We start from the raw sequence: 15,809 nt of genomic DNA on the forward strand, positions 1-15,809 counted from the left end.
ATATATGGTCTATAACCTATGGTTTTTTCAATGAATTTCATTGGTTTTTTAAAAGCTAATATCTATAGCTGTAAAATTTATTCTTCTTTAAATCCAAAAATATATTTTATATGTTTATTAATAATTTTTTTAAATATTTTTTTTGTTTCGCTCCCGGTCCGCGAACCGGGAAGCTTCCCGTTAGCTCAATTTGATTCCGCGATCCGGTCCGCGAACCGGTAAGAAATCAACATAGTGACGGTATCGCGTTGCCGCGTAATGCGTCTTATGACGTACTGCGTTAGCGCACCCGGAAGTGCCCCGGGGCGCGGACCGAGGCGCGAAACGCAACTCCCCGGAAGCGATCCGCGGCGCGAAAGCGCGACGTATCGCGTTGCCGCGAAATGCGTCTTGTGACGTATCGCGTTAGCGCACCCGGAAGTGTCCCGGGGCGCGGACCGAGGCGCGAAGCGCAGCGAACCGGAAGCTAACCGGGGAGCGTTCCGCAGCGCGTAACATGAGCGTTAGAGGTCATGTGACTTGTTAATAAAACTTTTCATTGGTTCATTTCACTTTTAGTTTCATAATTATGGAAGGCTAGGTCAGGTGACCTAAAAACAACACTTTTCATTGGTTGAGAAGTATTGTTTTTTCCAAATGATGAAAACCCCTCCTTCTTTCCTCACTCTGACTTTCATTATTGTGAGAGGAAGACCTATTTTGCTTCTTGGAAGACCTATTTTGGTTGTGTGAAAATGGCTTCATTGATTGCTGCAGCTGGTGCACCCCCACCACCACCTCCACCTCCTCATGGGAAGAGAGGACCACCTCCCCAGGTGGTTACCAACACTGAGGAGGAAGATGAAGAAATGGATGAGGAGGGAGAACAACCACAATTCCTGGAAGAGTTGCCCCGGGTTTCAAGAAAGAAAGCCAGTTTCATCTGGCAGTTTTTTTCCATCCCTCCTGGCCAAAAAAAGGTCAATGCCAGGTATGCAACATGCCTCATATGCAAGGAACAATTGTCCAGAGGGACGGACAAAAAATACAGTTATGGTAATCACACCATGCATAGGCACATGACGAGGAAACATCCCCTAAATTACAGCCGGGCGGAATTAAGGGATATGATGGACAATCCTAGAGCAACTCCTGTGGCGAGATCAACAACATCGGTTTCTTTAACACCAGAGGAGGCACGGGAAACTGTGCCAAATATCCAACCAAATTTTGGGAATATGATACATTTATGTATGCGCTGTCGTGCATTATTAGCTTGTGGCAACATGAGCATCAATGCACTCAACCTTGCATATGAACACCATGATTGCCCTAACCGCCCCCAGTAATTTTTTTTTGCTCCTGTTGAGCCCTTTTCAACGCCTGTTTTTTGTTGTTTCCCCCCCCCCAAAAAAACCAAAAAAAATATAAAATCGTTCAAAAAATACAAAAAAAACAAAAAATGTTCAAAAAATACAAAAAAATATAAAACAACAAAAATATTAAAAAAAAAAAGTTCTTTTCAGAACTACCTTCCCTTTCAAAAAAAATTGCTACAATGTTTAGCACTCTGGCAAGCTCTATTTCTTTTGGTTCGCTCCCGGGTTAGCTTCCCGGTACGCGGACCGGGAGCTAACCCAAAAAATTAAAAAAAAAAAAAAAAAGTGTAAGTATAAGGAAAGTAAACAGAGAGTGATGTTAAAAGAAAGACAGCTATAGGGAGTAAAGAAGAGATACTGTTTAATAGATCTATTTACCGAAGAAAAGATAGAAGAGGGTATAATTGTGAAAAACAAAATAGATAACGAAGTGAAAGAAAAACAAGCATTGGCATAGCCAATAGATCTCGCCTTTGGGACCTTCTAAGTATTTAGTTATGCAGCATAATATCCTTGGTGCAGCAACATCAACTGTTGCATGTCTAAACACGTATAAGGTCCCAAAAGCGAGACCTATTGTCTATGCCAATGCTTGTTTCTTAAGTAGAATTGCAATATGTCTGACTCTTCCATGTGAAAAGATCTTATCTTGTGCTCTAAAGATTGCTAAAGTCTCGACAGAGAACAGGCTAGGCTGTAAGTAGGGTAAATTGCGCTTGGTGATCTGTTTGAGGGAGCGTCTGCTTTGCCTGGTGTCTTTGGAGAGCAATTTTGATTGTTATACTGGACAATATAGCCCTAATGTAAATAACATAGGGGCATATTATCAACATAGGCAATAAAAGTTTTGCAGCTTTTATCGGCAGAAATGTGTCGCTAAAGCTGCTTTTGCGGCAGAAAACTGCCGCTAAAGCCGCTTTTGCACCAGTTTTCTGCCAATAAAAAGAGCAATAATTTTATTGGCTGTATTCATAATATGCCACTTAGTGTGCTTCAACTACACAGAGAAAGCATTATGAACAAATAGTGATACAGTGATCAGTCAAAGACACTAAGAGTAATAGAGATGGAGTGAGTGAACAAGAGTGAGGAACTATGAGAAGAGAGGGACTGAGAAAAAGAGTGGAAGGAGTTGAGTAAGTATGTAATAGAGAAAGGAATGAGGGAAGTAGCAAAGGCAGGAAACTGAGGATTAAAGAAATGAAGCAGTGGAACTAATAGTAGTTCAATGTGATAGAAATGTAACGAAAAGAGTACAAAATATTTACCTTATAATTGTCGTTAAATTACTCACTTTTTGTTTTTATACTTTCAATCTGTGAAAGAGAGAACAAACATTAGAAAAATATAAAAACATGCATTAAAAAATTACAAAAGACAAGGGCAAAGATTGAAGGACAAACAGTTTTTCAACAACTTTGACACTTACAGAAGCTACACAGTCCTAAAGATATACATTTTAAACTAACACTATCTTGATGCAGATGAAGTGAGGCCTATATTAAAACATGGTGCATATTTTGCATTGCTGTTGTTTCAGAAAAGTGTTGCAAGACACTAAAATTTTAAATAATTGCTTCAGGATGCCAATAAGATGTCTACTATCCAGAGTTTTGTTTCAGGTGAGGCCTACTCAGGGTTGCAGATGAAATTTCGAGTTGTTGAAGAGAATAGAGGACATAATACATGTGAAGGTCTACCAATGAAGTGAGTCATCTCCACTGCAATCTTCAACAAAGTCCAAACCTCCTATGTTTCCCTGGACAGACCTAAACTTGATCTGCACAATGTGATTCGTAATGATAGGAAACACAGGTGATGTAATTGAAATACATGCAATTTATTTTGCTCATTTCACAATCACATCACTTGTGTTTCCTTTGCTTAGGTATCTCATTGTGCACATGTAGTCTAGCATATGAAAGAATACGCAGAAGTGCAGCACTGCATGCAACAACTTTGACACTTACAGAAGCCTCACCTTCTCCATGCCTCCTACACAGTTCTACATATACATCATAAATGCAAACAGTACAGAATTAATTATACATGTTAAATGGTTTATTTTTGCTGTTCTCAGAATGTATCAAAATTCACTAAAAACAGTGACTTGAAGGTATTCATCATGTAACAGCGGGGAAAAAAAAACACAATCAAAATGATTGTGTTTAAAAAACCCATACAACATCAGAAATCAAAAATCAGAACTCCTTAAAGTTAACTTACTTTCCATGACGTCCAAGGATGTCCTATGAACAGCTTACACTCTTTTGTGCTGTTATTACTTTCAGCCCGCCACTTTCTGAAAGAAAATCTCCATCGTTTTTAAAAACATGTTACATACAATAAATGACTTCTTGCTCTCTACCACAAGATTCCACAAGGCCAAATCTTGTCAGAGCCATGTATAACTCTTGGATTTCTTGTTAGCCAATCCCGTCTTTTCACATTTCCGCAACTTTCAGAATTAAAATGTTGAAGATCATTTTCACAATCCTGGAATAGTAATATCTTCCCCTTCTTGCTCAGTCATGTTCTACTTTTCCTATGACACTGCTACAAGCAGACTTACACTACCTCTATGACTACTACAATTATTTAATTCTCTACATCACTTTTAATCACAAAGCAATGTAAAACAGTAGACAGCATTGCAGACTTACATTCCCTCTACTCCATGTTTTGATTGGCTGCTTCAATTAGCTTATAAAAAGAAACAGTTTTTCTGAACTCATTCAAAGTGCACTTATTTCTCCATGATGTCCAGTCTTGTGGTTAGAATTTATGTCTCTGAACTACACTTATCCTCAAGGCCAAATAGTGTAGAAGCCATTAGAACTTCTTGAAATTCCTCAGAGCACATCCCGAGATTCTTTCCCTAAAATTTTGGTTTTAAAAACACCAGGTAAGGATTTTTAAGGTCATACGGCAATTTTTTTTTGAAAATTAAAACAGAATCATTGCAGAATGACCAGCCATTTCTAGACTTTAAATAAGCTGTGTAATGTCCTGATGTTATTGAAGGGCCGTCATGATATATAATTGCTGTCGTTACAAAAGTCCTTCCTGATATTGACAACTGCGAAGCTACAAATTTTTTTATTAAAGTTGTCAATTTTGTTCCATCAGGCCTACACCGTTGGAACATTAAAATGACGTACTGGCCATATGTTCGTATAAATAATGTGGACGTCATTTCAGATTTACATTGGCTACACTCCATGTTGTGATTAGCAGCTTTTACTAGCTTATTAAAGGAGACTGATTTACTGTCTGTCAAAGTTAAATATATAAATCTTTCTGAGTCTACACTAGTAGTACTTGATACCATACAGTTCTCGCAGTCATGCTGCCATTGATAAGAAAGCCCAAACAGCTGATCTACATCTACACCTTCAGCATGTAATACATCAAGCATATACATTAAAAACTCCTGACAATCTTGCTGAATATTTTGAGAGAATTGTGTTTGGCCTGAACATCTGTCTAACAGATTTCGAATTTCAGACACACTTTCTATGTTTCTTCTATCAGTGGTACATTTCTCTAACACAGAATTTAACAAACTGCAAAATCTTTGATCAGAATTGACCACAATCTCTTCTTTTACATTTTTTAGAGAAAACAAAACATTAATTACTACATTAGCATAGCAGTTGACACCAGAACTGTTTTCAAACTGAAAACCAACAACATCTTCAACAGAATCCTTTTTGTTTCTGCTTGTAATTTTAGGTTCATTGACTTTTTGTCTTTTTGCTACAACCTCCCCAGTATTGTTCTCATTTCTTCGTTTCCGGCCTACCACACGTTTCTCAAACAAAGGAAACTGAGGCAAATGTGGTGCATACTCTCTCCTTAACCTATTGTATTCCTTAACACAATCTAGATCTGCACAAATGTTTGTGACATCACACTCAATCAAGTACAATCCCGATAAAGTTCTAACTCGTGACAATGCCACATATGCCATACCCTCCTTGAACACAGAACTGCCAATATTCACCAATGCACAGTCTACACTTAAACCTTGCGATTTATGGATTGTCACCGCATATGCCAAGCAAACAGGAAACTGCTTACGGCGAACATATAAGTCTTTTACAAGCAAAAATCTAGCAGAACAACGAGCAATTAGCTGTACTTCCTCAATGCCATCAAATTTAATTTTTAAAAATTCAATTCCATCTCTATTTCTGTATTTCACAAAATCAACAACATTACCCATTGATCCATTTACCAGACCTCTTTCAACATGTAAATTCCTTCTTAAAATTATACGGCAGTTCAAGCACACATTCAGAGTCTTTTCAAAACCTGCAGTTTTAGATATACTCTTCTCTAATGAATCCAATTTTGTTTTCAGATTCTCAGACAAAATAATTGTTGATCCCATATGCTCTACTCTATCAATAGCTTCCAGTTTCACAATCTCTTGCTTTTCTAAATGCAACATTTTGTTGTTAAATTTGGCACATTCTGCAAGAGTTGGCATCAAACATATTCCAGATTTCTTTTCAGTAATTTTCTGAAAAATATTCTCAGGCACAACATCTTGTTCTGGATATAAATTTGACAGTAATCGTGCATGTAAAACTTCTTTGCCATGCTCGGTCACTTTTCCAATTCTAACATCTTGTAGAATAGTCTTGTAAACTTCATCCTTCGCCTGACGCATATTTTCATGCAGTTCAGCATAATTGAAGTTTAACCATATATTGACGTTGCCAATGCTGCCTAGGCACTTCCTGGTATCTTCATGCGTGAGCATTTTGAACACAGGTTGCCCTTTCACTGGTGTCAGCTGCAGAAGATCTCCGAAAACAATGATGTGTTTGCCACCAAATAACACATCATACTCTGTTTTGAGAACTTCTTGCATCCTCAAATGCACAAAGGCAAGCATGACATTGGAAACCATGCTTACTTCGTCAATGATAAGAAGTTTCATTTTCCTCAAGATTCTTGAAACTTCAAAACAAGCATCTCCAGATAGCTTGTGATATTCTAATTTGTTGTCATGCTCCACTGGCAGCATCAGTAAACGATGTAAAGTAATCCCTTTAATATTATGTGCTGCCAGTCCAGTTGGAGCAGTGACAACACAAGACAGCGATGACTCTGTCCTTTCCTGCAAATAGCATGAAATTGCTTTAATGAGGAAACTTTTTCCAGTTCCCGCTTCTCCACTCACGTACAGTCGGACAGGCTTCAACGACGTACATGAGCACTCTTTCTTATCATGACTTAATCCATGATCAATTTGCATGGTAACTTCGTCATATATTTTCCTCTGCTCAACGTTGAGTTGCCTTTCCAACTCTTCTAAGTTAACCGCATCCTCTTGAGCATGTGCCATGGCTCTTTCCACTTCATTCATAGCAGTGGCAGCTTCATTTTCGATAACAGGTCCTCCTAGTGGATCCTGACTCAATGAAGCAGAACTCTGACTGTCCTGAGAACTGTCTCTGGCAATCTCGGCTGCAATCGTTGCTTCCTGCTCAATTTCCGCATTCAACATTTCTACATATTTGGGAAAAGCAGGACATTCTATGGTCTCCTTAGCGGCATTGAAAGAGTCTTCGTAACAGAGAAAATCTCCAAGCAGTTCCTCTTCTGCACGCCAAGGCTTGAAAAGTTGCAAAAGTGCTAAATAGAAAAACTCCTTTTTTTCAGGAGATTCGCCACTCAATTTTCGATGGTTTACCAAGTGGCATTTTCTTTGCTTGACCAGACATCCCTCACTTCCTATTACAGCATACACTCCTTTCTCAGTATCTTCTTTGATGTTCCTCTTGAATATGTAATTTTGCAGAATCTCATACAGACAAACATTCTCGAGGTGACTGCTTCGATTTGGATAATATGTATCCAACATGTTTGTCTTCAAAATGTCGGTACTGTTTGGCTCCTTTTCCGCCAAATACTCAATTTCCCGCACAGGTTTGAGAACTCGATTACGCGTTGCAGCAAGACCAAGACTCGCCCAAACGATACTCCTGGACTTGGCATAGAGACTTGCTGAAGACAACCGGTCAGAACATTCGTACGCTCCGATTTCTCGATGCGACAACATCTTCAGACTGAAACTGTACAACTTCTTGCTGAGGCTCTTTTCATGGGAAATGTCCTCCCACATATCCTTCAATTCTGTCTTCTCTTTTTTGGTGATGTAAGACGTCACATACCGAGCCACAGCCATACAGTTATCAGCCACAAACTGTATATCCATGTTAGCATTCCACATGGACAAAATCACCGGGTTGTAGTCGTTGATGTACTTGGACTCTTCGTTCCTCTTCAAATTGTAAGTGTTTTTAGGTGATTTCTTCATGACATTGTGTCGCAACGAAGACATCAAACTGTTTACTCTTCCTTTAGAAATCACCGGTCGTGGAAAGCCGAAACGACATTTAGTGTAGAACTTGTCTTTGTTTCGGAATTTACGACGGCAGTACTTTCCACATCGATGGCTTTGGAAACGCAGAACTTTTTCTCTTAGGCTTTTCTTCTCCTTTGCGTTTGGAACAGCACACGTAGAATACTGTTGGATGAAACTCATCACTGAGTCTTCTGGATCCGTTCCAAATTTAGGTGCATCCTTGATCCACAGCAACATATGTATATGAGGAGCACCTCTTGCTTGGTACTCCTTTCTCCAGAAGAAATCCAACACCTCTCCAAGAGGTGGATTCTTCTTATTCATGATGAAAGACATCATAGCTTCAAATCTATGATTGAAGTACCTACATACATTGACTGGATCCAAAGAGCACAGTTCTCCGGGTGTCTTGAATTCGATGTTATCTACGTTAGCATTTGCCTCTCGTAGAAATTGAAGTAAGTCTTCCCAGCCATACTCGGCACAGCTCAGAGTGAGGAACCATGTGGGAGTACCTAAGTTCCTCAGCATACATTTTAAATCACCATGACGACGGTACCAGTACTCATTAGTACCACGCTGACACGCCATGAGATTAATCAGGTGAGAATCCAAAATACTATCTTGGACATTGACTTTATCCATAAAATCACTTGCCGAGATGTTTTGCATGTGTATACCACTTTTCAAGATGTGGTTCACTGCATATGACAGTCCAGACAGATCGCTTTCAAACAGGAGATGAAACAAATAAGGAATGCATTGTCGAAACCTAGCATCTCCTGCATACAATCGCAAAGTCCGGTATTCAGAAGCAGGAATTTGATGAGGTCGCTCATCATATCTTCCTCCCTGACCTGTTGGAAAAAGCTGTGGGAAACACCGAGCTTCCAAACTTTCCTCCCAAACACTAATGGGACTCCCTTTGACTTGTTTCATTTGAAACAACTCAATAGCATTCCCCATGACTTCCTTGGAATGCAAAGGATGAACACTATAATGTTCATATATTTCTTCACTAGTAGAGGGTTCTACTTTCTCAATTTGACCAGCACACAAATCGCTATCCTCTTCCTCACTTACTTCCTCTTCTGCAACATATACATTCTTATAGTATTTATTATTTTTTTTCAAATACAATGTTGCCTTTTTAACTTTCCTAACATCTACTAAATCTTGCCATATTTTCTTATTCTTTGTCGGAACCCCATTAACTAAGATAACCAGAGGTTCCTCTTCCACTTTTTCTACTCCAATTGTGTTAATGTTTTTCTTGAAATCTAGAGGCAAATAAACAACTCTTCCCTTTAATCCTCTCTGTAAATCTGATGGAGGCAATTTCCCTGTCTTTGGCTCCATTCTTACAATAGCCTGAAAGGGATGGATACTTTGAATCAAAATAGATTCATAAGTATTTAAGTCCTTCAATTCAGAAGGAATCTCAACCAATTCCAGATTATTATGAACTGCTCTAGCAGGCATCTGGTTTTGTTTTAATTTGTTACAACAATAAGTACACACACGTTGATCCAATCCCAAATCAAAACAATTTTCTACCATCAAGTATGTTGCAAAATCCTTCCATTCACTATTATTTTCCCTTTCACTTTTTGCATATAAATCCACTAACTTAGTCTGATTCTTATAATAAGTGCGTCGACAACACACACAAGTGAAATTAGGCCTCTCACTTGATTTCACGTCAAACGTCGCAATTTCCCTCTGGAAATTATCTGTACTGGAAACCTGTACACTATCTTCCACATGACCCTCTACTTCTTGCTCAATTTCAACATTCTCCTCTTTACTTCCAAAGTAACAAAACTCAATTTCTTCACATATATTCTTCACATCTATTTCAGAACCATGCAAAAGAGCAGCGCATAATTGTTTCAGCATAATTGCTGGACTCTTAGCATAATACAACATTCTAACTAATTTCCTCACTTTGTTATGATGCACTGCTAGCATCCTGAAATGATGAAAAACACTCTGGCATACTCTCCTGGAAAGACAAGCCAGTGAATGACCATGCAAACCTGTCACTTCTCTTACTCTGCAAGGATCTAATTCTTGCAACAACATCATTTTCTGCTTCAAACTTTTTTTGTTAAATGACCGTACAAAATCACAAAGCAAATTGATGGAATCCTGTCGCACACTGCAAATACTACTACACTTCCAGGTGTACACAGGACCCTTAGCACGTCTTCCTAAAACCTCATTACCTAACACCTCTTCTGCCTCTGTTGTCACAAGTTTTTCTTTTTCAACTGGACAACCATCTTTCACTTCATAAGCACGACCACTGGTGTCAACTGCATGCACCAAATCATTATCCTGGAAATAACTCTCCTCATTAAAAAATGCCTCACAGCTTGAACTATGCATCCATTCTCCAGAAAAAACTTCACAAAAATTACTACGATTAACTATTCTCTTCCATCTACTATTTCTTTTGAAATCAAAAATTGCCTTGTTTAGCTTCCTAATTCTATTGATTATCAAAATAAATAACTTACGTTTAATTTCAAATGCCTGATCAATAACTTTCTCAACTTTTTTTTTTCTCTTATAAAAAACTAGTTTCTGTTGACCTTTCTTAATATTTTTTAACAAATTGCCAATTATCCTGTTGCGGAACATTCGTTTACGAATCTCCCTAAACTGTTGTTTCCTTCTACTATCATGCACAGATTTATCTCTTGCTCTAGCAGTAACATTTTTCATTGTCCTTTTCTTTCCATTTGATTTCCTTCTCGTTTTATGGACTGAAACATTTTCTGTAGTAATATTTTTTTTAATACAAATATTTCTTATGAAATATTTAGAGCTCTTACCCGGTGCTTTCTTCGTGGCTTGAGAAATCTTTTTGTTAGAGGACTGCTGCGTTTTTTTTTTCACCTGCTGTCTTTGACGTTTTGCAGCCTTTATCTGTCTTTGTATTGTAGGCATGGTGAAATCTTGAAATGATCTGCAGTTGAATCTGTGGAAAAATATAATAAAAAATGTTATTAAACATTATTACCAAACAGTAAATCAGTAACAGTGATCAAAAACTTAACACACTACTTGACATTTTAATTTGAAGATTTTTTAGTCATTGGCAATTTTACAATACAGAAATACCAGAAAAGAAATGACATTTATATTTATGTTACCTATGCTATTTTATATGTGAATCTGATCTAATTTTATGAGCATATTTTAATATTTTATTGAAGACACTACACATAACCTGTTTTTGAAGGTGTCTTTATTTTTAAATTAAACGGTTTACCTTTTTACTTTTTATTGATTATAAATTTTAAAAATAAATGTTTATATTTCCAAAGGCTCAAGCAGGTCAGCTTCCCATCCTATATCATATAATTCGGACAAATCTGCATCCTCATCACGCTCTTCTTCATCCTCAGGATTTAAATCATCCAAAGGATCAACATCCACTGATGTTTCAATTACAAGTTCAATGATGAGGTCAAAATCAACTGATTGCAGATTGTCGCTCATGTTGAGGTTGTCTTTATCTTTAAAGAAAGATAACAACAATGAGATGTTGCAGAGTAAGAGACAAATCTCACAGATTATAATAGTAAAATTGTTTAACAAGATTAACATTTTGCAGCTATTATTTAGCCATGTCCAGCAATGCTGAGCAGGTGAAGCCTATGTCTAATTTTCCACTGAACAGGACTCATCTCCTCTTAACCTTGGATAAGCCTCACCGACTCTGTGTCCCCTGCACATACTTAAATGTTAAAGGGCAGATTTATATTAAATGGCACATCCCCAGGCATGCACCAGTTAACGTGCACCACTGCTCTGCCACCCATGGTGTGCCGCATTTACAATCAGATAGGAGAAAGCTGCGGCAAAACCCTGCGCCTGCTTGAAGCTGGCATAGGTCTTGACGCAGCATTGTGGAGATGGGGCACCCCTGAGCCTTGCTGGAGCTGCATCGCACTTGCGATACAACTCCAGCAATGCGCCACCTTTACGGCACAGATGCGTCACGCATCTGTGCCGTTTTTGCCCCATGCTGCGCCGCATTGTAAATGCAGCACACCATGGGTGGCGGAACAGCGGCGCAGGATGACTGTCACATCCCTGGTGATGCGCCAGTCATCATAAATCTATCCCTAAGCTTCTTATCTTGTTACAGATGAACTGCCATATGTATCATCAAAATATTTTACATTTTCTAAATAGCGAATTTTAAGGAATAAATAGCGATTCTTTACCATTCCTAATTTGCGATGAGCAAATTGCTAATTGCAAGTTACCCATTCATTTCCATGGGCTAGGAGGCTCATAGGAATGAAGGTTTAATTTGCGATTAGCAATTTGCTCATCACAAATTAGGAATTTTTCCAAGGGTGCAGGGGTGTCTCAAGAACACCCTGCTGCACCCCTGAAATACAAATTTGGGGGCATATGGCACACATACATGCCCTAAGGGCATGTGTTGGCGTCATATGGCACCTTTTGTTTTTTTGAAAGAAAGCTTTTTGAAAAGAATTCACAAATTACCACCAATTTACCACAATAGTTTCCAAATCCTTAATGTCATTTTTTACATAGTTTTTGTTTGATACATTGCATTTAAGTAGTCACAAAATTTGCAAATCCTTCAGTGCAATTGCAAAATAAGGAATAGCAAATTTTGCTACTCCTTATTTTGCATCAAACTTGTTTGATACATACCATTTGTCTAATTAACATTCGCAAAGGCCGAAATTCGTAGAATTTTGATCTTTGCAAATGCTAATTAGCTTGATACATATGGCCCCAAGTGAGGCCTGTCTTGCGACATGGTGCATCTTTTGCATCACTGCTGCTTGGGTTTTATGTGGTACGTTTTTTTTACACCATGACATATCTGCCTAAATGCATCAATTTGTAATGTTGTCGCCTCATAGCAAATCTTTTGCACCACCACTGCATCATAAAAGTGACGCACAGTGGCACAAAAGAGGCATACACCTATCATAAATCTGTCCCTAGCATTTTAAATGATTAATCCAGGATGACAATAAAGTGTGTCCTATCCAGAGGTTTGTTTAAGGTGAGGCCTACTCAGGATTGCAGATTAAAGTTACGCTTGATGAAGAATACAGAGGAGATAATACATGTAAAGCTCTACCAATGAAGTAAGTGATGCCTACTTCATTGCGCCAGTCACCATAAATGAATCCATAAGCTTCTTATCTTGTTAGACATCAACCGCCATATGTATCATATAACTATTTTGCATTTCCAAAAAAGCGAATTTTAAGGAATAAATAGTGATTCTTTACCATTCCAAATTTGCGATGAGAAAATTGCTAATTGCAAATTACCCATTCATTTCCATGGGCTAGGAGGCTCATATAAATGAAGGTGCAATTTGCGATTAACAATTTGCTCATCACAAATTAGGAATTTATTCCAAAGGTGCAGGGGTGTCTCAAGAACACCCTGCTGCACCCCTAAAAAAGAAATTTGGGGGCATATGGCGCACATAAATTTTAACAACATTCCTTTACCTCAACAACGATTTTCAAATCATAACTTCAAAACACTACACATGGGAAAATTACTTAAATTGTCCTTAAGACACATAAAAGCGTTTTTTGATTGGCTTTCCTGCATGGTAGGGTCACTCTTAACATGGCTATGTAACACAAACATTCAAAATCTAAATTTTCCATGCACATGTGGGAGCATATTTACAAGCAATTTGCGCCACAGAGAAATGTCTTACACTAAAATGAGAAAAATAACATCAGGGACAGTCAATTGCCTTATAAAGAACCGTACACCATTATGTCCTTGTCATGAATTTAAAAACAATTCCTTTTCCCCAAAAACGATTTTCAAATCATAATTTCAAAACACTGCACATGAGAAAATGACTTAAAATGTCATTAAAACACATGAAAGCGTTTTTTGATTGCCTTTCGAGCATGGTTGGGTCATTTTTAACATGGCTATGTAACACAAACATTCAAAATCAAAATTTTCCATGCACATGTGGAAGCATATTTACAAGCAATTTGCGCCACAGAGAAAGGTCTTACACTAAAATGAGAAAAATAACATCAGGGACAGTCAATTGCCTTATAAAGAAGCATACACCATTATGTCCTTGTCATGAATTTAAAAACAATTCCTTTTCCCCAAAAACGATTTTCAAATCATAATTTCTAAACACTGCACATGGGAAAATGACTTAAAATGTCATTAAAACACATGAAAGCGTTTTTTGATTGGCTTTCCTGCATGGTAGGGTCACTCTTAACATGGCTATGTAACACAAACATTCAAAATCAAAATTTTCCATACACATGTGAGAGCATATTTACAAGCAATTTGCGCCACATAAATCATAATTTTCTCCTTAAAGCACACTATTCTCTATCTAAATTAAAGAAATATTTTCTCACCTTAGCAAATACTTTGAGTTTGAAAACAGTCTCAGAAACACACCAATTTGTCTTCAGCAGAGCAAAAGGTATGCACTCCAGAGTCTGCAGCTATCAAAAGCACAGAAATGCTGTAATTCTTCACACATATTTCTCATGTCACCCAATCAAAACTCTTCCCTCACTTTTTTTCAAATGAAAACCCTTCCCCCTCTGCCCTTTCTGCCTATTTTCCATAGCAACCACCTCCTGGAATACCTCTGGTGTTTGCAAGTTCACACAACAATGTTGCAATTGAACTCTGAACTCTCAGTGCACCTACATATCCAGTGCATTCTTTCATTTAATGATTTTTTTATTGACCACTCAAAATACATCTTTCAAAGAACACATCTGTGCACCGTAACTTTCTGTTTTCATCAATCAAAATCCACCAATCACTGTTACTGCTTCATGAACACAGAAACTCCACAGTTTTTTTTTCATTTTACACTCTCATTTTTTCAACTGCCATTTCATTGCCACACTTCATCTGACTGCAGGAGAACCTTCTCTCACCATGTTTTCTGTCTGGATTGTTGGTCATAGTTATATTCACTGGGCTCAAAGGTACGTTGAAAGCAGGAATTTACCTAACCTCAATTTACAAGATGTGGAAATTAAGTGGTTTGGCCACAGAGGATTAAAATGTCACCAATTGATACCATTGGTGAAAACCTTTATGCATTTGCCAAAACCTGACCTGTTAATTGTGCACTGTGGAGGTAATGATTTGGGCACTTTGACTGGGGTAGGTCTGGAAATGCTTTTAAAGGACACCTTTGAGCAATTAATGGCACTTTTTCCTCAGACTGCCTTGGTATATTCAAATATATGCCAAAGACAGAAATGGAGGTGGTCAAACCAATTTTGTCCACAAATTGAGAAGTCGAGGAAGCATGTAAACAAATCTGTTTCAGCTTACATGAGAGACCATGGAATGGGCTCCCTGTACAACAATAACTTGCGTTACTACATGCAAGATATCTACAGAGGAGATGGAGTTCACTTCTCAGATGAGGGCAACAGAGTTTTCACTCTGAATTTAAGAATGTGCATTGGTACCTACTTATAAGTACCTAAATGTACCATAAACCCAAAAGCTCTTCTCAGAGCTACCCTACATCTAATCACTCACAATTATTATTTAACTCTAACATTTTCACTAATTTTCAACAAAATACGCTCCCTGGGGCGCTACCCGGTACGCGTACCGGGAGCTAACCTCGCGAAATTTTTTTTAAAAAATGTTTTTTTTTCGCACATATAAGCCTCCTCAGTCACCCTCAGAAAACCTAGGGGGTCAAGATAACTCTACCGTGCCCCCTTCTACCCATTCTGAACATTATTTGCCCTCCATCTTGTATCTTAATTCGACTGAAACACAAAATGGTGGACTCCCGGAACGCTTAAGGTCCGCGAACCGAGGCGCTCAACGGTTCGCGTACCAGGTCGCTCCCTGGGAAGATAAAGAAAATAAAAAATAATCAACAAATCCAACAATCAATTAACATACAGCATTTGAAAAGTCTATCATTCATTTTTCATTGTAGTACGCTCCCCAGAACGCTTCCCGGTTCGCGTACCGGGCGCTACCCACGCAAAAAAACAAAAAAAAAAATATTT

This window comes from Lissotriton helveticus, chromosome 6, assembly GCF_964261635.1.
Source record: "Lissotriton helveticus chromosome 6, aLisHel1.1, whole genome shotgun sequence".
NCBI classification, from domain to species: Eukaryota; Metazoa; Chordata; class Amphibia; order Caudata; family Salamandridae; genus Lissotriton; species Lissotriton helveticus.